General features: G+C 43.3%; 1 protein-coding gene across 1 annotated transcript in view; it reads left to right on the top strand.

The window, feature by feature from the left end:
- CALCRL (calcitonin receptor like receptor) overlaps positions 1-22,668 on the top strand; it is a 78,428-nt gene that overhangs the window by 26,768 nt on the left and 28,992 nt on the right. The gene's annotated exons all lie outside the window — the stretch shown is intronic.

The following is a 22,668-nucleotide window of genomic DNA, read 5'->3' as shown; positions in this document are numbered from 1 at the left end:
CCCCACCACACACGGATTGTTGTTTTGCTGTTTGCTGAATGTTTTAACCAACGCTCTCCTTCTAGGATATATGTTAGCAAAGAGAGGCAGCGAGCAAATATTATTATAGATAACGAAATATATCCAACGCATCACCTCCAGCATATCCCTCTAAAACAATCCCGTGTCTTTAGCTTCCAAATCCTGTTTGAAAAAAGGATGCAGACCACGTGATTTGCGGCAGGATGGTACAAGTGGCAAGCAGACCCAAATTGAGTTTTCTGCCACAGTAGGTGACTTTGACAACGCTGGCCATTCGGGTTGGTGTCTTCAACAATGCTGCTTTGGTCCTATCTTGGTTCGTTGCTAAATTGGCCAGGTATAAAAGAAAGAAAGAAAGAGGGCTGTTGATTGGGAGAAAGGAATGTTTTCATCCTGCTACAGTTAAATAGACAGACCACTTGGCAGGTGGTCGCCTTATATCAGGGATGGAGCAACTGTGGACCTGTAGATGTTGTTTGACTCCAATCAGTGTGGCCAGTGGTGTGGGATAACAGACGTTGTAGTCAGGCAGCAAGGGGTTCAGATTCGCCCTGCCTGCTGTATTTGTGTCTTATTTGGTGGTGATGGGATCTGGCATACCACGTTCATGGGGTAACATCACCAAATAAGGTGTCTGTCTCCATTGGTCTGATATGAAGTAAAGCAACTTACCCTGAACGTAGAATTCTGTGAAATGTGGATAGCACTGATGATGATGATGATGATGATGATGATGATGATGATGATTTTATTTATACCCCACCTATCTGGCTGGGTTTCCCCAGACACTCTGGGCAGCTCCCAACAGAATATTAAAAGCACGATAAAACATCAAACATTAAAAACTCCCCTAAACAGGGCTGCCTTCAGATGTCTTCTAAAAGTCCGTTGTTTATTTCCTTGACATCTGATGGGAGGGCGTTCCACAGGGAGGGCGCCACCACCGAGAAGGCCCTCTGCCTGGTTCCCTGTAACCTCACTTCTCGCAGTGAGGGAACCGCCAGAAGGCCCTCGGAGCTGGACCTCAGTGTCCGGGCTGAACGATGCGGGTGGAAACGCTCCTTCAGGTATACTGGGCCAAGGTCGTTTACGAATATATGAAAAAGAAAAGAAAAACACCACAGCTATTACATTGCCTGCCCCCCACCCTTCTATTTATGATGCAAATGCAGAGGTTTGGGAGGGTCTACCACTCAGTCCTGGTGGCTCCAGAACACTCTCCAGATTCATACATTTTGAAATGGAATCCCTCCTGCCCATTCAGGCAAGTTAAAGAGCAACCATGTTAAAAAGCTGTGGACGGTGGTGATTGAAATTCTGCTTTCCTGTCTCCTCTTCCCTTCTCCCTCTATGTCTGTCTAGCATCTCTGTCTGTCTGTTTTTTCTTTTTGCCAGCGTGGTGTAGCGGTTAAGAGTGGTAGACTCGTAATCTGGTGAACTGGGTTCACTTCCCCGCTCTTCCACATGCAGCTGCTGGGTGACCTTGGGCTAGTCACACTTCTCTGAAGTCTCTCAGCCGCACTCACCTCACAGAGTGTTTGTTGTGGGGGAGGAAGGGAAAGGAGAATATTAGCCACTTTGAGACTCCTTCTGGTAGTATCAAATCCAAACTCTTTTTCTTCTTCTCTCTCTCATAAGTCAGTTGGCAACAGTAGCAAGGAGAAGCAGCAGTCGATGCCAGCGGGGTGGAGGCCTGCTGAAGAAAGAGACCCCCGCTGAGACCGACTTTCCCCAGGGCATCTCAAATCCTGGATGCAGCACAGCTGACAGAGGAATATCCTCAGTTTCCTTCTTTTGGCTGCAAACTGGCTTTGTTGATGTGTTGCTACAAAGAGACACTATCTAGATGGGACGAAACTGAGCGCACTTGGCAGTACTCCTCTGCCCTAACAATTGTTTTAATAGCTTAGGTTAGATTGCCAATTCGTCTCCAGATGTCTTCTGAGTTCTGACATCCCTCCCAGTCATGTAACTCCAGCCGAAAACTTTCATAATACTATTTCTGTCTATTCTCGTCTGCTTTGCTTACATTTTGCAATTCTTTGTGTACATTGACCCCTTTTAGGGATTTATTATTATTATTATTATTTATTTTGTCCTCCTCCCCACCTCACCCCCGTCCATGTTTACACTTCAGCGTAGATGGACACAGATGGACGCTTCTGTACTTTTCATATTTTAATGCGCATAGCATGCAGAGTGCTTCCATTGAGCAAACCTCACAGAAAAAGAAGCACGGGATCTTTCATATGCAAGAGTTTGCCTCTACTTGTGGCATCGTGCCTGCACTTTGAGATCTGCAGAGGAGCGTCTTCTGGTGTGTCCATCATCTAAGTTACCTAAGGCCATGGGGGAGAATCTCTTCTCTTAAATCAGTAAAAAGGTAAAGGACCCCTGGATGGTTAAGTCCAGTCAAAGGCGACTATGGGGTTGCGGTGCTCATCTCGCTTTCAGGCCGAGGGTGTTTGTCCACAGACAGCTTTCCGGGTCATGTGGCCAGCAGGACTAAACCACTTCTGGTGCAATGGGGCACCGTGAAGGAAGCCAGAGCGCACGGAAACGCCGTTTACCTTCCCGCTGCAGTGGTACCTATTTATCTACTTGCACTGGTGTGCTTTCAAATTGCTAGGTGGGCAGGAGCTGGGACAGAGCAACGGGAGCTCGCCCCGTCACGCGGATTCGAACCGCCAACCTTCTGATCGTCAGGCCCAAGAGGCTCAGGGGTTTAGGCCACAGCACCACCCGCTCTTCTCTATGGTAGCCTCACAGCTATGGCATTCCCTTCCTTTAGACCTACCCCATATTTTTTACATCGCAGCAGTCCCTGATAAGGATGAGCCTCTCAAATTCAGTCAGTTGCAGTTTGCGTTTCGTTAACGTTCTGCGCTCTGGTGCTTTGCAAAAAGAACATTATTCTTATCGATTCTCCTGACAATATCGCGAGCGCTGCTTACGTAATGGCTATCGCTGTTCACACTATACTTCTGCTGTTATTCGGTGCCTGTCATCCAGTAGCCCCCATCTGCATGCCCCATGGGGTGTTGTAATTCGTCTGTCTTGTGGTACTACTTTCGTTTTGACATGTTCCTTTCTTTTTTAAGCAGAGGCTTGACAGCCATCTGTCAGGAATGCTTTGATGGTGTTTCCTGCTTGGCAGGGGGTTGGACTGGATGGCCCTTGTGGTCTGTTCCAACTCTATGATTCTATTATTCTTTCTGCACTTTTAAGGAATTTAATGAGGCTTGCACATGCAGCGGGACAAAGTGCTTTCTTTTACTGTTTCGCTGTTTTGACTCAGTTGTCTATCCTCAACTGTGTTGTGGACCCTAACTTGTTGCGGATCCTCCTCAAGAGGTCTGGAGGGTGGCAGCACGAGAACAGGGCCTTCTCTTCAGTGGCTCCCCGTCTGTAGAATGCTCTCCCCAGCGAAGTTTGCCTGGCACCTTCATTATATACCATTAGGCGCAAGGCAAAAACGTTCCTTTTCAACCAGGGCGTTGGTTAATCTGATTGAAATCCTATACCCTTTTAAAATGTAGCTCTTTTCTGAGAGGGTGTTATTGAGTTTTTTAAAATTTTGTTTATATATTTATTGTAGTTTTTATGTTTATCTTTTCTGTGAACCACCCTGAGATCTCCAGGTATAGGGCAGTATAATAATAATAATAATAATAATAATAATAATAATAATAATAATAAACTTTAAAATAATCTTTACCATGAAGGTCCACTTGTTAGGGTTTGAGTCTTGTTTTGAATGATTTCTGCCTTTGTGTTTTCAATTGTTTTTCAATTGTTTTATGCGTAAGTCACCTTGAGATGGTGGTTGAGAATGTGATCAATAAATTGATTGTAGTAATAATTAAGAGCCCACTCCATCACATGCATGGAGTGTAACCTTCAGTTGCAGGGTTGTGTCCTTGTATGTGCACAAACACACACAGGAAGCATATATAGAATTGTGGGGAGTGGACTATAAGCAATGAGGTCAGATGGGAATGAAATACAAAAAGGGCAGATAGTGACTATTTGATTACAACTGGAATGTAGGAACTGAACAAGTTACTTAGGGTGTAGACGAACATAAGTTTGTGAAAACAAAATAAAATAAAAAATTCTTTCCAGTAGCACCAACTAAGTTTGTTCTTGGTATGAGCTTTCGTGTGCATGCACATCTGAAGAAGTTTGTGAGCAATATTGACATTATTTATTGTGTCTCCAGTCGGCTTGTCTTAGAATTCCAACACAATTCTCTCAATCAGCCCTTGATTGGCCTTTGCACTCCATATAACATGCCAAGAAGTAGCACATCTACATGGAAGTAAATCTCACTAAGTCCACTTATTAGTATGTGCGTTTCAGATTGCAGCCTTAGTCAGCTTTGACTCCGCTGTGCTTAAATATGTAACACTGAATTTGGGTTGCAGACTGTTCTTCTGAATTTTCCGAATTATTGCTCTGAAACTTTTGACAGCCTTTCGGAGATTCAATGTGTGTGTTTTGTTTTTTGTTTTGTTTTGTTTTGTTTTGTTTTGTCTGTCAAGTGTGCCACTTTTTTATTGGCCCGTAAAAGAGAAAGAGTTTGTCATTTCTTAAAAAACACCAGGGTATGGGAGATAACCTTTACGTATAGGTTCGCCATATTTCAAAAAGTAAAAACCAGGACACCCCAAAAGTTGTTGAGCTTCTTTTGGACAAAAACGTAATTTTCCGATTGACTTGCCTAAGATCTGCTACCTTTCGGAAATTCCCCCCGGACACCAATTCTGCCTTTGAAATCCTGGTAATTTCCAGGAAAATCTGAATCTATGGCAGCCCTGTTTATGTAACAAATTGCCTCATGATCTGGATCATTTTTTAAACACGGAAGTATTCTGCGCTGCAGTATGTGAGCATAGTCAAATATGCACCGTATTCAGTACAAATTGGCAGCTTTACATTCTTAAAATGCTATGGCCCCGATCCACATCCAGTTACAAGCAAATACTAGTCAACTTTGGATGGGGATATGCATTCCCATCCATATCAAGAGACACATCCAGGTTCTTCATAACCAGTGGGGGCCATATGAGTATGGCAATGGAAACACAGATGTTTAACTGCATCTGGCACTGGTTGTTCAGCATCCATTGGCTCCCACTGTCCACATCTGGCTCTTCCTTTGCTCGATCAGGACATCATATTGCTAACATGCAGTCACAACTCAGTGGACCTGCCAGATCCCAGTGTGCTTTTGGGAACCGCAGAGATCTTTTTCTTAGTTCTAGATCAGGGGTGGGGAAGCTATTGCCCTCCAGATGTTGTTTGACTCCTCCAGATGTTGTTTGACTCCAAGTCCCATCAGCCCTAGTCCTTTGTCGTTGTCCAGCAACAAGTCCCCCACCCTGGTCTAGTCTGTAAAGAGAACATGGACGTACTCTATGGAAGGATGTTGTAATGTGAAGACTGTTCTGCACAATACAAGTTTCTGTTCAGGGCTGCCATACGTCTGGATTTTCCCAGCCATTAGCAGGATTTCCAAGGTGGAATTAACGTTCCGAGGGGAATTTCTGAAAGTTGGCGCTTTGTCAATCAAAAAACAATCAAGGTCAATCAAAAATTTGTATTTTTTGAAAGCTCTTTTTTTGGGGAAGGGGAAGAGTACAGTACAGTCATACTTTGGTTCTCAGACGGAATCCATTCAGGAAGTCCGTTCGACTTCCGAAAATGTTCAAAAACCAAAGTGCAGCTTCCGATGCTGCACATGTGCTGTACATAGCGGATTGCCGCCGGCGGTGCTTCAGCCGTGAATGGAGGCTCCTCTACATGCAGCTGCAGCCGCGAGCAGGGGATCCCGGCACTGTCCGTACGGCACTGGAGTGGTGCCGCCAGCAAACCACATGCCTTGTCACCCCCGGAGATGTGGCACAGGGAGCGCACCGCCCCCACTGCGCCCCGTTGCTACGCCACTGTAGGGAAGTGGTTCATAGAGCGATTTGGCAAACCGCTCCGTGAAGCTCCCCACACTCTGAACTATGCCCCTCTGCAAACCACTGTTCCAAATCTATGCTGCACTCCTGCTCCTGGGAAGATTCAGGATCAGGATCTGGGGGAGGGGATGGCTCCCACCATTCTTCCTCAGTGCAGCCCTCCTCAGGCACAGTCCCTGAAATCTGGAGACCAAGCCCTCCTACAGTTTCACGTGTGCCATGCAGCATCGCAGGGATGGTAGTAGCCGCAGGTAAATCGGTCTTCCATTCTTGGAAAGATACCATCTCTGAGTGAGTTTTAGAATAGCTCTTTCATCAAATGGCAGCTTGATGCAGAATACTGTCTCATTTTCTGTGCTGATGGATCTAGTAGCACTCGGACTGCCGGCTGCATCTGTGAATATCCTACTCCATCAGCACTGAGAGGAAGCTGAGGATAAATGATAGGCCGTTACCTTTAAATAATAATAAAAAAAAATTGGCTCACAGTATCCCGGAGGAAGTCAATGTAGGAGAGCTTTTAGTGTTACCGTCACATGGGAAGAACGTTGGGCGATATTTCTTTTTCAAGGCCATCGAGGCCGTTGATGATGAAAGCTTTGTTGGAAAATTTTCTCAATTTCAGAAGGCTGCCAAGTTAGCAGCTGCGAGCAAATGTGTTGGCAAGTGGAATTTTATGTCGCTGTTGGATAACAGGAAGCACAAATGCAGCTCTTAGCAGAAGTGAGGCTGAGGTGGGCCAATTCAGAGCTTGTAAGGTTGCCGTATTTCAAAAAGTAAAAACCAGGACACACCTGAAGCTTCTTTTTAGGAAGACCCCAAAATTGTTGAGTTTTGGGTGTGTGTGTGTTTTTTTAACAAAAACGCCCCCCAAAAAACCACAATTTTTCTATTGACTTGCCTAAGATCCAGGACTAAGCGCTGCCTTTCGGAAATTCCCACTGGACGTCAATTCTGCCTTTGAAACTGGGGCACATAGTTTAGTACATCATAGTTTCAGCTGATCATCTAAAACCCAGCCCAGTGACTTAACTATGATTTATTAACCACAAACAAACCACACTCATAAGCCAAGACTGGTTTGTTGTTGGTTTATAACATTACTTAACCTTCACCATAGCTCAGTATTACACACAAACGAGGCCAGAATCTGGGTTTTCTTTCCCAGTTTTGTTTACCACCAGCTAGTCTAACCCAAAGGTAAAATTTCCTTATTCCTCATGGCATAGTCATGAAATGTAGGAAAATGATGCTAATTCTGTTGTAAAGGTGAACACAGACCGATCCAACCTTTAACAGTCAATTCATTTTTCTCCTGCTGAGGGTGTGCTCTGTTTTACATCCACTTGGCTACTATTTTTAGATGACTATCGGAGGGTATGGGTTTTAAAAAAATAAATGAGGGATGTCATGAGTTTGTGGTAGTGCATTTAATGAAGTCCTCTCCATAATTCAAACCCTGGCTTTCCTCACCTTTGCTCCACTAGTCACAAGCGTATCTTTCTCTGAATCCGGTGCTGACCTATACAAGCTTTCAGCTTTTAAAATAATTAATCAAACATCCAGAATGCTTAGCCATTCAAATGTTTATTCAGCACCTCTTTTTGCAAGCCAATCAGCCCCATCTCCCCTGCCTGCCCAGCAAGCATACTGGAAATGCTGCTTCAGGGTGGAGGAATAACTACGTGATTGTTTGCATACCTTACTGGAAAAGAGAGGTGTTGCAGGAAATCCAACTTGGGCCCCAGGTTATGGGTGCCCAGCATGCGTGATGTCATGACGTCATGCCATAACATGATGTCATGACATCGCGCCCCCTGCCAAGACCTCGGAACCCGACTTTCAGTGGCACCGGAAGTCAGGTTCCAAGGTCTAGGAAGGCTTCAGAAAGCATCTCTAAGGCCTCAGAGATGCTATCCAAGGCCTTTCAAGACCTTGGAAGTTGGGTGTGGGGATAGCCAGCAGATGGACGACCAGTAATTCTGGAGTTCCCGCTCCCACTGCACCGTGAAAAGGTCCGCTGGCTATGATCTGAAGGTTTCTGTTGTGAGTTCTGAAGGTTGCTAGAGCCTCTGAAGGTTTTCTGCAGGCGTCTGTAGGTTCCGAAGATTCCGGAGGTCTTCGGAGTAGAAGTTAAACTAAACTAGGTAGCGGCCAAAACTTAGACGGCCAAATGAAAGTTTTAAATAAAATGAAAAAAATACAAAGGAGACTGCAATCTGGTGAAGAAGCTCTCAACTGCTCTGTGCGGCTGGTTTCGGTTTCGGTTTCTCTCTTGGCTTGCCACGCACTGATGTTCTCTCTGGCTTGTCTTGCGCGTTCTCCACACTCGCTACGGAGAGCGGAGGCTATTTATTGAATACTTAAACATCGTCATAACCATTACAATAACCAATCACAACCTTGTTACTGTGCTAGCTTTTCGGCGGGAAACTAACTACTGACCGTTGCATTGGCCAAATTGGCGCGCTTCATCCAAACACGGAGGGATCCAAGCAGTGAAACTCCCTGCTAGATCCTTTGTCCTCCCTTCCTAAGGCGGAAGGACACCTAAAGTAAACCCAAACAAACAGGTGCAAAAGCACCTTGAAAAACATATTCCCACAGTTGGGGGGGCTGCGGTGTGGGTGCTGAGCACTCACAATGATTTTTTTGTGGGTGCTCAGGCACCCAGAACACCCCATACTTCGTGCCCCTGCATTGTGGCTGGCTGACCCATGTGGCATTCGGCACTCTGCAGTTACCTTTAGCTGGAGAGAGGAGGAACTTACTTCCGCTGAGCTCAGTTCTCTGAGGAAGATTGTGTATTCAGCCAAAATAAAAAAAGGTGCCTGAGGGCTCACCGCTCAAAATATGTATACACCCACTGAATATAACACATGCAATGTGGAGCCTCCTAGATTGCGATATCTTGAGCCCAGCCTCCAGTCAGTTGATCCCACCCTTATTGTTGCTGCACCAACGTCCCATCCGATGTCTCATTTGCTCCACTTTGACTTTCCCACAGATGGAGTGCTCCGCCTAAATCTCAGGAGAGATTGGCAACTTGCATAGATTTCTTGGATGAACTATGTGTCCGTTGTTGATTTCTGGCACCATGCGCTTCGATATTCAGGGGAAATATTGTTGCTTTGCGTTGTCAGGTAGAGCGACAGGGTGGAGTAACACTAAAGGATGTGTGTGTGTGTGTGGAAATCTGCTTGTACTTAAGAAGAATGCTAATTGGACTTCAGGGGCCCAGTCTAAGAAGCAGCAGACTTTCTCACGACCACGCCTTAAGCATCTGAGCTCAGCTCAAATCCATCCCAGCGTCGTGCCTGCTTTTCAGAGACTGACGTTGGCATTCTTCGTCAAACATCGTGTAGTGAAGAAAATATCCTATGTGCCGTGCACACATGCCTGTATTCATTGGTCAATTTGCTATTCCGCCCCTCCCCCTCCCCGGACTGTACCAATTTAGGCTGCAGGGTGAAGGAAGTAAGTTTGAATTCACTCTTCCACCGGGGACTCATTGCCTGTGGAACAGCAGCCCGTTGTGGGGTGTGTTTTGACTGAGTCTTCCTTGTTGCGTTTGTAGTCTGGAAGCATTCAAATATGCAACCTTCCGCTTTGGCTGCTCGCACTCTGGTGAATTATGGAAGGCACTGTTTGCACTGTCTTTCTGCATTGGGTTCCATTTCTGCAACATGCAGGATCGAGCAGTCCCCAGACTGTACTAACTGCAGGTGAAAGGTTCGATCCCTGGCATGTTCAGGTAAGGCTGGTGCAACGAACCTCCCTTTCACACTCCCCTCCCCTGTTACTAAGTTTATTTATTTTTATTTTTTTATTGCTCAGGTGTTCCGGGTCAGACTAATTAGCCACCCCACCTGTCCCTCGGAGGTCCGTCAATGAAGTTAACTCCCTGGTAGTTACAAAACGGGAGTATCTTAGTAACCAGAGTGGTTTTGTCCAGCTGCCGCGGCCGTTTATAATCCTTGCTCTGGGCTCCAGGGGTTAAACACCTTGTTGCCTACAGCCCCAGGGTCTCTCTCTCTCTAGATCCCTCACTGTAGCAGTCTGCTAAACCCTTTTAGCAACTCAGTGGCATACACAATGTTTCAGCCCGCCAGCCCCACCTGAGTGAAACCCCTAAGACACAAACTAACACCCCGCAGGACAGTTTGGACTCTTCCCTGGGTTCACCTCTTCACGAGCAGTTTATAACCCGCTGGACCCAAGAATCAACGACGACTGACTTATAGCAACAAAACTAGTCTTTATTTTCTTTTTAGAGCATAACGGTTTCAGGGAATCAGAAGTTGAAACGTAGTTTCATAACAGCATAAAAGGTTTTCTATTCATTATAACATACTAAACCATCGACCTAACCTAACCTACCCACCACTATCCTGGTCTCTAACCCTCTTTTCCCTCAGTCACCACTCACTCCCTCTTTCTCCCTCCTGACCAACTGCCGCTCCCTCCTTTTTAAAGGGCGAAAAGTCCCGCCTCCTGCGAGCGAACTGCCACTCAAACAGGCGGAACCTTAACTCTTCACACGCTGGGGTTTCTGACCATACCCTGCCTAAGGGCAGATCCGTTACAGCTGGGATATGCCTTGAAACTTTAGAGAATGCTTTCTGAGCTAGATGGGCCAACAGTCTCACTCAGTCATTGTGGACAAGTACAGAAATCATAATAATAAATACAAATGTTGCATTGCATGAACTGGAAACTGGAATGTTGGAAGGAATGAGAGGAGTGTCCTCTCCCCCCCCCCTCCCCAGTAACTGCCTCTGGTTTCACTAAGAGCTAGTTTACTAGAGTATCAAGTGATAAATAAATGAGTTGTTAGAGATCAAATGTCTCCAATAGACTGTAGCATTCATACACTGTTTTGCAGTGGATTCATAAACTCTCACAACGTAGTGCAAGCCATCAGGTCACTTGTGTTATTTCACTGGGCATTAATCCCTCGATTGAACCTTGAAACATTCTTGTCTACATGGGCCATTTGGTGAAAGTCTGGAAAAACCAGTGCATTTGCTGCCTTTTTTCACTTGCGGTGTGTTTGTTTGCAGAGTGCCGGCTCTAATCTATGGTTTATGAGGGCACCGCATTAATTTCATTGCACCGCGCATTACGCTTGAGTACTTTTAGGGCAAACCAAACAACACAATGATGCTTTTATCCTTGCTTAGGTTTATTTGAGAGCAGGGCAGTTCAATCATGATCAGGAGATATGGCAGTATGTATCCATAATTCAGGCTGAGCTCTACTGCTCCCTTAGTCACATTCAACCGTTTGCTATCTGATTGGATTAGTATCATTGGCAAAGAACACTATTTTGATATGACTGGTGCAGCATTTTCCTTGCAGAAAAACAACATACAGTGGTACCTCGGGTTAAGAACTTCATTCGTTCTAGAGGTCCGTTCTTAACCTGAAACTGTTCTTAACCTGAAGCACCACTTTAGCTAATGGGGCCTCCTGCTGCCACTGCGCCGCCAGAGCACGATTTCCGTTCTTAACCTGAAGCATTATTTTTGGGTTAGCGGAGTCTGTAACCTGAAGCGTATGTAACCTGAGGTACCACTGTACATATAAAAGCCATCAATTTCAGTGAATTCGGAATTTATGTTACAGGTAGGTAGCCGTGTTGGTCTGCCATAGTCAAAACAAAATAAAATAAAAAATTCCTTCCAGTACACGAAAGCTCACACCAAGAACAAACTTAGTTGGTCTCTAAGGTGCTACTGGAAGGAATTTTTTATTTTTATTTTGTTCAGAATTTATGATATTTCACTGTTTCTCAAAAACACAGTGCTATTTTTCCAGAAAAAGAGGTGTCGAAGCTCACCATGAATGCTCCCATCATTCTCTTATGGTACCTGTGATTTCTTTATCTTAAGAACAAGAAAATATTCTTTCCTGCACTTTCAAGGACCCTGAGAGTGTTCCTAATAATCATGTAGTCAGTACCACTCAGTTTCATTTTGGCTCTGAAATCCTAAAGACAGCAGATCAGCTCTTTTGTCAAATTACTGAGGCAGCACATTGCAAATAGAAATGAGTGTAGGCATGAATTGCCCTTTCCCTTTCTAATTACAGAGTTAGTTACAACAGGCAGGCAAGCAGATGTACCGTTTGTCAGACTCTGTACAGTGGTACCTTGGTTTAAGAATAGCTTAGTTTATGAACAACTTGGATTAAGAATGCTGCAAACCCAGAAGTAGGTGTTTTGGTGTGTGAACTTTGCCTTGGAAGCAGAACATGTTCCGCTTCCTGTTGAGTGTGTTCCATTTGTAAATTGAGTCCCCCCCCCGCCCTGCTGCTATGGGAAAGCACGCCTTGGTTTAAGAACGCTTTGGTTTAAGAACGGACATTCGGAACGGATTAAGTTCGTAAACCAAAACTCCGAGACCAGAGGGAGGAGAAGGTGCAAGAAGATTGGAAGAAATTTAAAGAATATTTGAAACGACGTGAAAAATTAGATATTTGAAATTGGAATCAGAGGACATTTTAGGCGATAGTAATAATAAGTTAGGTTAAAATAGGATATAAGAAGGTAGAGTTGTGTTATGTATTATTTTTTGTTAGGAATAATATTTTAGATATATGATGTTAGGTAAAGTTTAAGAATAGTTGATAAAGAAGATTTTTAAAATGTTATAAAGCTACTATAGTATATTTGAAATGAACGCAGACGAGAGGATGCAAGGAAGTCCCAAAACAAGATTCTAAATAAGATAAGTATAGATGAATAAGTGTTTTGCTTGTTAGGTGTGTTTTTGTTTTGTTTTTCTTGATTGTATTGTAGTTTTGTGATAGTTTTTGTATTTTGTATGTTTTGTATTTTTTATGTCCATTCTTTTTTTAAAAAAACCCAATAAATTCTTATTAAAAAAAAAAGTTCGTAAACCAAGGTACCACTGTACAGTCATACCTCGTGTTGTGTCTGCTTCATGTTGCGTCTTTTCACGTTGCATCCCGCGGCAACCCGGAAGTACCGGAATGGGTTACTTCTGGGTTTCGCCGCTCGTGCATGCGCAGAAGCGCCAAATCGTGCCGCGCGCCTGCGCAGACTCAGTGCTTTGAGTTGTTGGCATTTCACGTTATGGGCGGGCCTCCGGAACGGATCCTGTTCGGGGCACGAGGTACCACTGTATTAGGCAGATTGCTATGTTCCTAAACTAATTACATATGAAGAGGGACGCAGGTGGCGCTGTGGTCTAAACCACTGAGCCTCTTGGGCTTGCCAATCGGAAGGTCGGTGGTTCGAATCCCCGCAACAGGGTGAGCTCCCATTGCTCTGTCCCAGCTCCTGCCGAGCTAGCAGTTCGAAAGCATGCCACTGCGAGTAGATAAATAGGTACCGCTGTGGCGGGAAGGTAAACTTGTTTCCATGTGCTCTGGTTTCCGTCACGGTGTCCCATTGCGCCAGAAGTGGTTTAGTCCTGCTGGCCACATGACCTGGAAAGCTGTCTGTGGACAAACGCTGGCTCCCTTGGCCTGAAAAGCAAGATGAGTGCCACAACCCCATAGTCACCTTTGACTGGACTTAACCGTCCAGGGGTCCTTTACCTTTACCTTTTTTTTTTTACAGGTAGGTAGCCGTGTTGGTCTGCCATAGTCGAAACAAAATACTGTAAAACAAAAAATAAATAAATAAAAAATCCTTCCAGTAGCACCTTAGTTGGTCTCTAAGGTGCTACTGGAAGGACTTTTTAATTTTTTAATTTTTTGACTTTTTTTAACATATGAAGATATACCCATAGGGACATCTATTCCTTATAAAAATGCATTTAATTGAGGGAGGAAAGAAAGAAAAAGCACTGTATTGAATAAGGGTCCTTTCCAGTCAATCTGGAACGACATTTGCTCACTTTTGACCCCAGCCCTTGCAAAGAGCATCCCTTGACTTTATACAGACATCTGATTCCCCTTTGATATTTGCAGGTGCGTGTCTTAATCGAAAAACGCATCCCATTTCTTTTTGTACAGCTGTTTGCTTATTCCTCTTTCCTTGGTCCTGCTTTTAACTGTGCTTGTGTTGTGATCAGTTTCAACTTTAGAGAAGTTCTCTCATTTCTTATTAAGGCTGCCCAGGTTTTGAGCTGGTGGCATCAATGCAAAGCATTTTAATACAGAGCGAGCGCATTTCTGCTTTGCTAAGTGCACTTTGCGAGGCACATTTCCTTTGATGCAGCAAGCTTGATTATCGGGCATAAAGCAAGCTTTGCAAAATCTAGGCTAGTGCTGTGTACTCCGTTTTCTACAAAGTATTCTTCTCCTAGGAAAGAGGCTTAAGTTTTTCTGCCTCCTCATGACACTTTTTTTTAAAAATAGGATTTTGGTGGTTCCAGAGTGATCATTTATTGATTTATTGATGTACAAGTGAAACTTAAAAATTTAGAATATCGTGGAAAGGTTCATTTCTTTGAGTAATTCAACTTAAAAGGTGAAACTAATATATGAGATAGACTCAAGACATGCAAAGCAAGATATGTCAAGCCTTTATTTGTTATAATTGTGATGATTATGGCGTACAACTGATGAGAACCCCAAATTAACAATTTCAACTTTGGGGTTTTCATCAGCTGCACGCCATAATCATCACAATTATAATAAGCAAAGGCTTGACATATCTCGCTTTGTATGTCATGAGTCTATCTCATATATTAAACTCCAGTAGCTAATGAAAACAATTGCTTACATTAATGGACATTTCCACGATATTCTAATTTTTCGAGTTTCACCTGTATGTAACACAGGCAGCCCTGTTTAGGGAAGTTTTTAATCTGTGACATTTTAATGTATTTTAATATTTGTTGGAAGCTGGCCAGAGTGGCTTGGGGGACCTAGCCAGATGGGCGGGGTAATAATAATAATAATAATCATAATAATAATAATAATAATACAGACCCTCCAAGTGTGCCTGTTTTCCAGGGACAGTCCTAGATTTACAGGAACCATCCCGGTTTCTGATTTGATCATGGAATGTCCCACTTTTCCTTAGGACGTCCCTATTTTCATCGGAGAAATATTAAAGGATGGAATTATCGGACCCCTGATCCAATGAGATACTTAACTACACAACCTTTAGAAGACATCTGAAGGCAGCCCTGAAGGAAGCTTTTTTAATGTTTAATGTTTTGTTATGTTTTTATATATGTTGGAAGCCATCCTTAATTTCATCGGTGAAATGTTGGAGGTTATGCACTTGCGTGGTAAAATGGCTTCCAAGCAGTTTACAAGTATGAAATGCTACGTAACTAAAATGCACAAGTAAATGCATAAGTGCATAATTAAAATACAACAAAATAATTCCATCAAAGGAATGAAAACATCTGCAATTGAAAAATGCAATATAGCAAATCAATTTAATAATGATGACGATGACGACGACGACAACAACAACAACAATATTTACAGCACATAAAAAATTGTAAAACATTAGACATTCTTCTTCTTCTTCTTCTTTGGCGATCACTCGTAGCCAAGTAAGATTGTCTTCCATAAACACAGTTTTAACAATGAGTCCGTAAGTGACTGTGGAGGTCAATTCTCGCTCCACACGTCCTTCCACAGTGGGGACATTGGTATCCGGGTGAGGGACATTGATCAAGGTGTGGATTTGCCAAGTGTGCCTTCCTCTTAGCACATTTCTCCCTTGTGTCCTTAGTTCGAGTGTCTTCAAAGCCCATGACACCTTTGGTTCTCCAACTAGACCGCTCACAGGCAAGTGTTTCCCAATTGTCGGTGTTTATGCAGTACTACATTTTGAAAGATTTGCCTTGAGGCAGTCTTTAAACCTCTTTTGTTGACCACCAGCATTACGCTTCCCATTTTTAAGTTCAGAATAGAGTAGTTGCTTTGGAAGACGATAAATTTCCCAATACAGGGTTGCCTAACAATTAATTCAAACAAGTAGAGCCCAAGTTCAGGGGAATGCTTGCTTCTAAACAGGTGGCTCTACAAGAGCTGGAGTGTTAATAACGATAGGAAGTGCTAAAATTCCGCAATGCTGATTCACCAGCAAGAAAGTCTTGCAGTCTTCAGTTGTTTTCGGGCATTCCGCTTCCATGCAGAAGCCAACATGGGTGCAGGGAAAGTGTGATGAGCTCCACCCCCTTGCTCTCCCCCCATTGACCCCCAACTCATGGAGGGAGGCCGAGATGGGTGTTTGTGTTTGGACTCATGTCCAAAGAGAGCCAGTGTGGTGTAGTGGTTAAGAGTGGCAGACTCGTAATCTGGGGAACCGGGTTCGCGTCTCCACTCCTCCACATGCAGCTGCTGGGTGACCTTGGGCTAGTCACACTTCTCTGAAGTCTCTCAGCCCCACTCACCTCACAGAGTGTTTGTTGTGGGGGAGGAAGGGAAAGGAGAAGGTTAGCCGCTTTGAGACTCCTTTGGGTAGTGAAAAGCGGGATATCAAATCCAAACTCTTCTTCTTCTTCTTCTTCTTCTTCTTCTTCTTCTTCTTCTTCTTCTTCTTCTTCTTCTTCTCTTCTCTCCCCCCCCCACCCCCGGCTTGCATCTTGACTTTGCACCCAAGTAAAATGCCCAAAGAGAACTTTTCGGTCAGGTGATGTGATGATGAAATGCTATCTCTTCAGAAACAAGCTTCTTTGGTTTCCTAGATTGTTTTGCCCGGTAAGGAATGCGTGTTGCCTTTAGGAAGAGCGAGCGTTTGGAAAATGTGTCCTTTCAAGCATGACAATGCATTTCTTTTCCAGCAGGGCTTTGTTTTAAATAGGGTGTTGCTTTCTCGCTTCTTCTTTTTTGGCACCAGGTTGCGCAGGAAAGAAAGTTATTTTAAATGTCCATTGAGGACATGTTTTTAAAACAGGAAAAAACACGGCGCTGAGTTGATAATAGTTTGCCGCAAAAGGTTAACCCAGTTTAAATGGGTTTGCCATCTCTAGGAGGTGGAACATGATGTTCTAAGCTAGTTCTCGGTTAAGAGCCTCACAGCGCAGGAAAGGAGAGGGCTTCTTTGCGGAATCCTGGACCTGTTTTGAAGCATATCTTTGTTCATTTTCCACCTGCGTGAAATAAATCTAAAAGTAATGGGATTTGTCAACCGGAAGGACATCAAGAGCATCTTTAGGTAAAGGCGGGGGAGGGGGGAGTTTCCTCACAAAATTGGGGGAAAGGCACCATTTAGTGAGAACAGCTGGTACTCTGATCACTCTAGAAAGTTTTTTGATGTCTTTCAGACTTAATGTTAAACCATAGCTTAACATTACAGGAATAAGCCCAAGTCATCATTCACATGGAAGAAGAAGAAGAAGAAGAAGAGTTTGGATTTGATATCCCGCTTTATCACTACCCAAAGGAGTCTCAAAGCGGCTAACATTCTCCTTTCCCTTCCTCCCCCACAACAAACACTCTGTGAGGTGAGTGGGGCTGAGAGACTTCAAAGAAGTGTGACTAGCCCAAGGTCACCCAGCAGCTGCATGTGGAGGAGCAGGGACGCGAACCCGGTTCCCCAGATTACGAGTCTGCCGCTCTTAACAACTACACCACACTGGCTCTCTGTGGAAGAGGGAACAAGCTTGTTTTCTCCTGCTTTGGGGGTTAGGACTGGAACAAATGGCTTCAAGTTACAAGAAAGGAGATTACGACCAAGCATATGGAAAAACTTCCTGACAGTAAAGCTGTTCAACAGTCCCTCTCAGAAGGTTATGGACTCCCCTATGTTGGAGGTTTTCAATCAGAGCTCGGATGACCATCTGTCACAGATGCTTTAGCTGAGATTCCTGCAATACAGGGGGTTGGACTTGACGATCCTTGGGATCCCCTCAAACTCTACAATTCTTTGGAGTCTGTGATCTTGAGGCTTTCCCCCTCACCTCTGAACAAATATCAGAATGGAGGATAGGGTTGTTTGTGGCTAATAATCATGGTGGCAACATGCCTTGGGATACCAGTTTGCTAGGAATCCAGCAGTGGGAGAATGTTGTTGGGCTCATGTCCTGCTTGTGGGCTTCCCAGAGGCGTTTTGCTCACCAAAATGATTCTCCCCACCCTCCCTGCATGCTGTTCCAGAGATATTCCCAACCTTCTGAAGCAGATAAGGTGGGGGCACACAAGGAGAGGAGTGGGCAGGGGAGGCCCCATGGTGTGTCAGGATGCTGTCAGCAGCTCCCAGCTGGTTTCCCAGGGAAGTATAAAGACAAGGATACATATAAAAATGAAGTCATGTTGTCTGCCTAACCCTGGGGTCAGCAAACATTTTCAGCAGGGGGCAGGTCCACTGTCCCTCAGACCTTGTGGGGGGCTGGACTATATTTTGGAAAAAAATATGAACGAATTCCTATGCCCCACAAATAACCCACAGATGCATTTTAAATAAAAGCACACATTCTACTCATGTAAAAACACCAGGCAGACCCCACAAATAACCCAGAGATGCGTTTTAAATAAAAGGACACATTCTACTCATGTATGGTAAAAACACGCTGATTCCCGGACTGTCTGTGGGCCAGATTTAGAAGGTGATTGGGCCGCATCCGGCCCCTGGGCCTTAGTTTGGGGACCCCTGGCCTAGCTTTCGCAATAGTAATGAAGCAACAGAAGCTGGTTCTCAGAGTCTTCCTTGCTGCAGTGAAATCATATGTCAAAAATGCATTTATCATACATCAAATCTATCCTAGAAGCATGGTTTTATTCCCTAATACTCAATATTTTTGTTAAACCGTCACTCCCTTCTTACCTCTTGCCATTAGTGTCAATTTGCAGTGAAGAAATTGAATGAGGGTAATTGAGCTTTTGCAGTGTTTGGTCGTTTATTTTTTTCCCCATTTTATTAGTACATTTATATCCAGGTGGCATGGTTAGACTGAGAGTCCACACATTTTACATGGTCATTTTTTTCAGTAAGTGTTAAGCATTTGGCAGATTTTCTACATTTGCCTACATTTGACAGTTCTCTTTCATCTTCATTAACCACTATATACTTGTTGTTTTTTTGGTAGAGGATGCCACCACAATTAAGGTAAATCAGGATTTAAAAAATAAATAACTATTTTGACCTACATTATATGTAAGTTTTTGTGAAAGACACCACATCAGGTTGTGAAATCATGCTATGCACTTACTTAGAAGTAGTACCCATTCAGATTAATGCCACATACGTCTAAGTAAACTTGCCTGGAACTGGGTAAATATGCTTCATATCCCAGTCCCAGCTTGAGGAGAATTTTATCTGTATTTGTCCAAAATAGTATCCATGGAGTCAACTGTTTGTTTACTGTCATAAATCTATCTTGTAGGTCATGACTGTTGGAGAAAAATAAGTCTGAAGATTAGAGAGAGAGAGGAACGTATGGGAAAATGCTGCTTGAGTCTAGACATGTAGGAATTTCAATTTCCATAGTACAAAACAGAGTTGCTTAAACAACGCAAATCTGTGGGGCGATACTGTATCTAGCTATTGGCGTAAAACCCACTCAAGGCCATTTATTTCTGTGGGTTTTCTCTTAAGACAGTGGTACCTTGGTTCTCAAACAACTTGGAACCCAAACACTGCAAACCCGGAAGTGCTCCGGTTTGTGAACTTTTTTCAGAAGCTGAACGCGCTCCGTTTTGAGTGCTGCTCTTCCGATTTTAGTGCCTCGCTTCTGTTTGGAGTGCCACACTTCTGTTTGGAGTGTTACGCTGAGGTCTGTCTGTCTTTGCTACTTATTTTGCATTTTTTTGTGTGTGTGTGTGACTGTGTGGAACCCAGTTCAGCTACTGATTGATCGTGTCACTGCAGTACATTGTTCATTGCTTTCAATGATTGTAAAATTCATGTTAAATTGCTGTTTTGGGGATTGTTATTAAAAGTCTGAGATGGATTAATCCATTTTCTATGGGAAAGCACGCCTTGGTTTTGGAACGCTTTGGTTTTGGAACGGACTTCCAGAATGGTTTAAGTTTGAGAACCAAGGTACCACTGTATGGCTATTTGAAATCACCCATTGGCCACAAAAGCAATGAAGGATGGATGAGCAGTGCTCAGTGTTGTTGAGGGTATTTCTTCTTCCTTCCTTTTGAAGATCAAGTTAAGAACGTACGAAAGAGGCTTCTGAATCAAAGGTCCATCTTTCCCAGAAAATCTATTTCTAGCAGTGGTGACCCAGGTGTTTCTGGGATGCAGACAAGCTGGGCGTGGGGACAAAATGCCTCTCCTGTTTCTCCTTCAGTCTAACAGCTGACAGTCAGTAGGGATATGCATTTATTTCAAAAACAAAGGCAAAGGGCAAATGAATGCTCCCCCGTTCATTTTCATTTTCACTTGTATTTGTATGCATGCAAACTGCCTGAAAATTGACAGGCACGATGCACAGAGGTAGCAGTTCAACGTGTGAATATTTCGTGCCGTTTGTCTGGAAAACGCCAAAGGTACAATCTGGAGAAGAGGATCGGTCTCCTCTAAAAGGAAGCTTATCGGGTGCCCTGTCCTTTTTCATCACCTCTAAAACAAGAAGAGAAGAAGAGGAGTTTGGATTTGATATCCTGCTTTATCACTACCGGAAGGAGTCTCAAAGCGGCTAACAATCTCCTTTCCCTTCCTCCCCTGCAACAAACACTCTGTGAGTTGAGTGGGGCTGAGAGACTTCAGAGAAGTGTGAGTAGCCCAAGGTCACCCAGCAGCTGCATGTGGAGGAGCAGAGACGCGGACCTGGTTCACCACATTACAAGTTTACCACTCTTAACCACTGCACCACACTGGCTCTCAAAAACAAGGACCTTTTGCCCAGTCTGGCTGAAATTTTCAAGTTTGATGCCCTGAGAGAGTCGTAGAATTCTACTGTAGATTTAGAGTAAGGTTAAGTGTTTAAGATAATTGAATAGGACTTAAGAAAAATGGTTAAGATTAAATATTTAGGTAAGTTTTATAGTAAATAAGTTTTGGTAAGATGTTTAGAAATTATTAAAGATGATAGACAAGGAAAGCGGGAAGAGGAGATGGGAGGAAGTCAATTTACAATGTGAGGAATAAATATTAGGTATAAGATATATCTGTATGTTTTTGTTTTTGTCTTTGTTGTTGGTATATGTGTATTTTTTTCTTTGTGTTAATTTTTTTAAAAATAAATATATTATAGAGAGTCGTAGAATTCTGCACGCTTGGTGCCGTTGGAACAGAAAACACCAAAGTTATGGGCATCGGAATGCAGCAGAGGGTCTCTACTGAAACCAGCGAGCGAGCAATTAAAGTAAAATGAAGCTGATTAAAACAAAGACATTTTTGTTTTTTGTTTTTTAAAGTTTTGTTTTGATTTCCTGTACCTTTACATAACACACTTAGTATTCAGTGACATCCTGGAGATTGCATGAACAGTGGTACCTCGCAAGACGAATGCCTCGCACAACGAAAAACTCACTAGACGAAAGGGTTTTGCAATTTTTTAGGTGACTCGCAAGACGGATTTTTCTATGGCCGTGCTTCGCAAGACGAAAATTTCAATGCATTCCTATGGGAATTAAATTTCAATGCATTCCTATGGGACCGGTGACAGTTGATGTGGAAGGGGAAGCAACCTTATTCAGCACAATTTCGCCCCCCCCCCCTTTTTAAAGAAGTTTATTTATGACCTTCATTTATAACAAATAAACATTTCAACAAAGAAATTAAAACAATTCTCACATATCAAACTTCGAGTTCCCTCCCCCTCTTTCAGCGGTTCCATGAATTTGCCCTCCTCTTTCCACTTTTCTGCATATCCCAATAGACACTGTCAATTCTTTTCCTCATCCATTTCATATATGCAAGTTTTTACAGTAATCCTGCTAATGTTTTAATTTGTTTACGATTTCCATACCTTGATTAAAAAAGAAAGAAAGTCTGTTGTCTTGATTTCTTATCCTTCCGGCAAGTTTCGCCATTTCTGCATTGTCCATGAATTTCTGCAGCCATTCATCTATCGTCGGGACTTCTTCTTCTTCCCATTTTGGGGCAAATATCATTCTTGCGGTACTGATTGCATACATAAATGAATTTCTGTATTGCTTAGGTCTGATCCCATCATTCCCAAGAGGAAAGCTTCTGGGTTTGGGTTGTGGGTTTTGTTTGTTTGTTTGTTTGTTTTTTACAAATTCCACAATTTCAGTCCTGGCTTGTGTACTATTCCTTCTTTCGACTTGCAGGGTATTCCCTTGCCCCCTGATTGGCACTATAGTCCATGGCAGGGGCAGATAGGAAGGTGGAGGGGAAGAAGGGTAATGTCCACTTGTGGAAACAATGGTCTGTTGTGCATGGGGGTTCCATAACTGAATAGCACCCTAAATATTTAGTACACAGTTTGTCACTTTTAAGTTGACTAAAATGGGAGCAATTAACCATACAGGTGAAACTCGGAAAATTAGAATATTATGGAAAAGTCCATTTATGTATGCAATTGTTTTCATTAGCTACTGGAGTTTAATATATGAGATATATTGTGCAAAGCAAGATATGTCAAGCCTTTGCTTGTTATAATTGTGATGATTATGGTGTACAGCTGATGAAAACCCCAAAGTTGAAATTGTTAATTTGGGCTTCTTATCAGCTGTACGCCATAATCATCACAATTATAACAAATAAAGGCTTGACATATCTCGCTTTGCATGTCATGAGTCTATCTCATATATTAGTTTCACCTTTTAAGTTGAATTACTGAAAGAAATAAACCTTTCCACGATATTCTAATTTTTCGAGTTT

This window comes from Lacerta agilis, chromosome 1, assembly GCF_009819535.1.
Source record: "Lacerta agilis isolate rLacAgi1 chromosome 1, rLacAgi1.pri, whole genome shotgun sequence".
NCBI lineage: Eukaryota > Metazoa > Chordata > Lepidosauria > Squamata > Lacertidae > Lacerta > Lacerta agilis.
The sequence above is the reverse complement of the archived record's forward strand: the minus strand, read 5'-3'. Positions and strand labels throughout refer to the sequence as shown.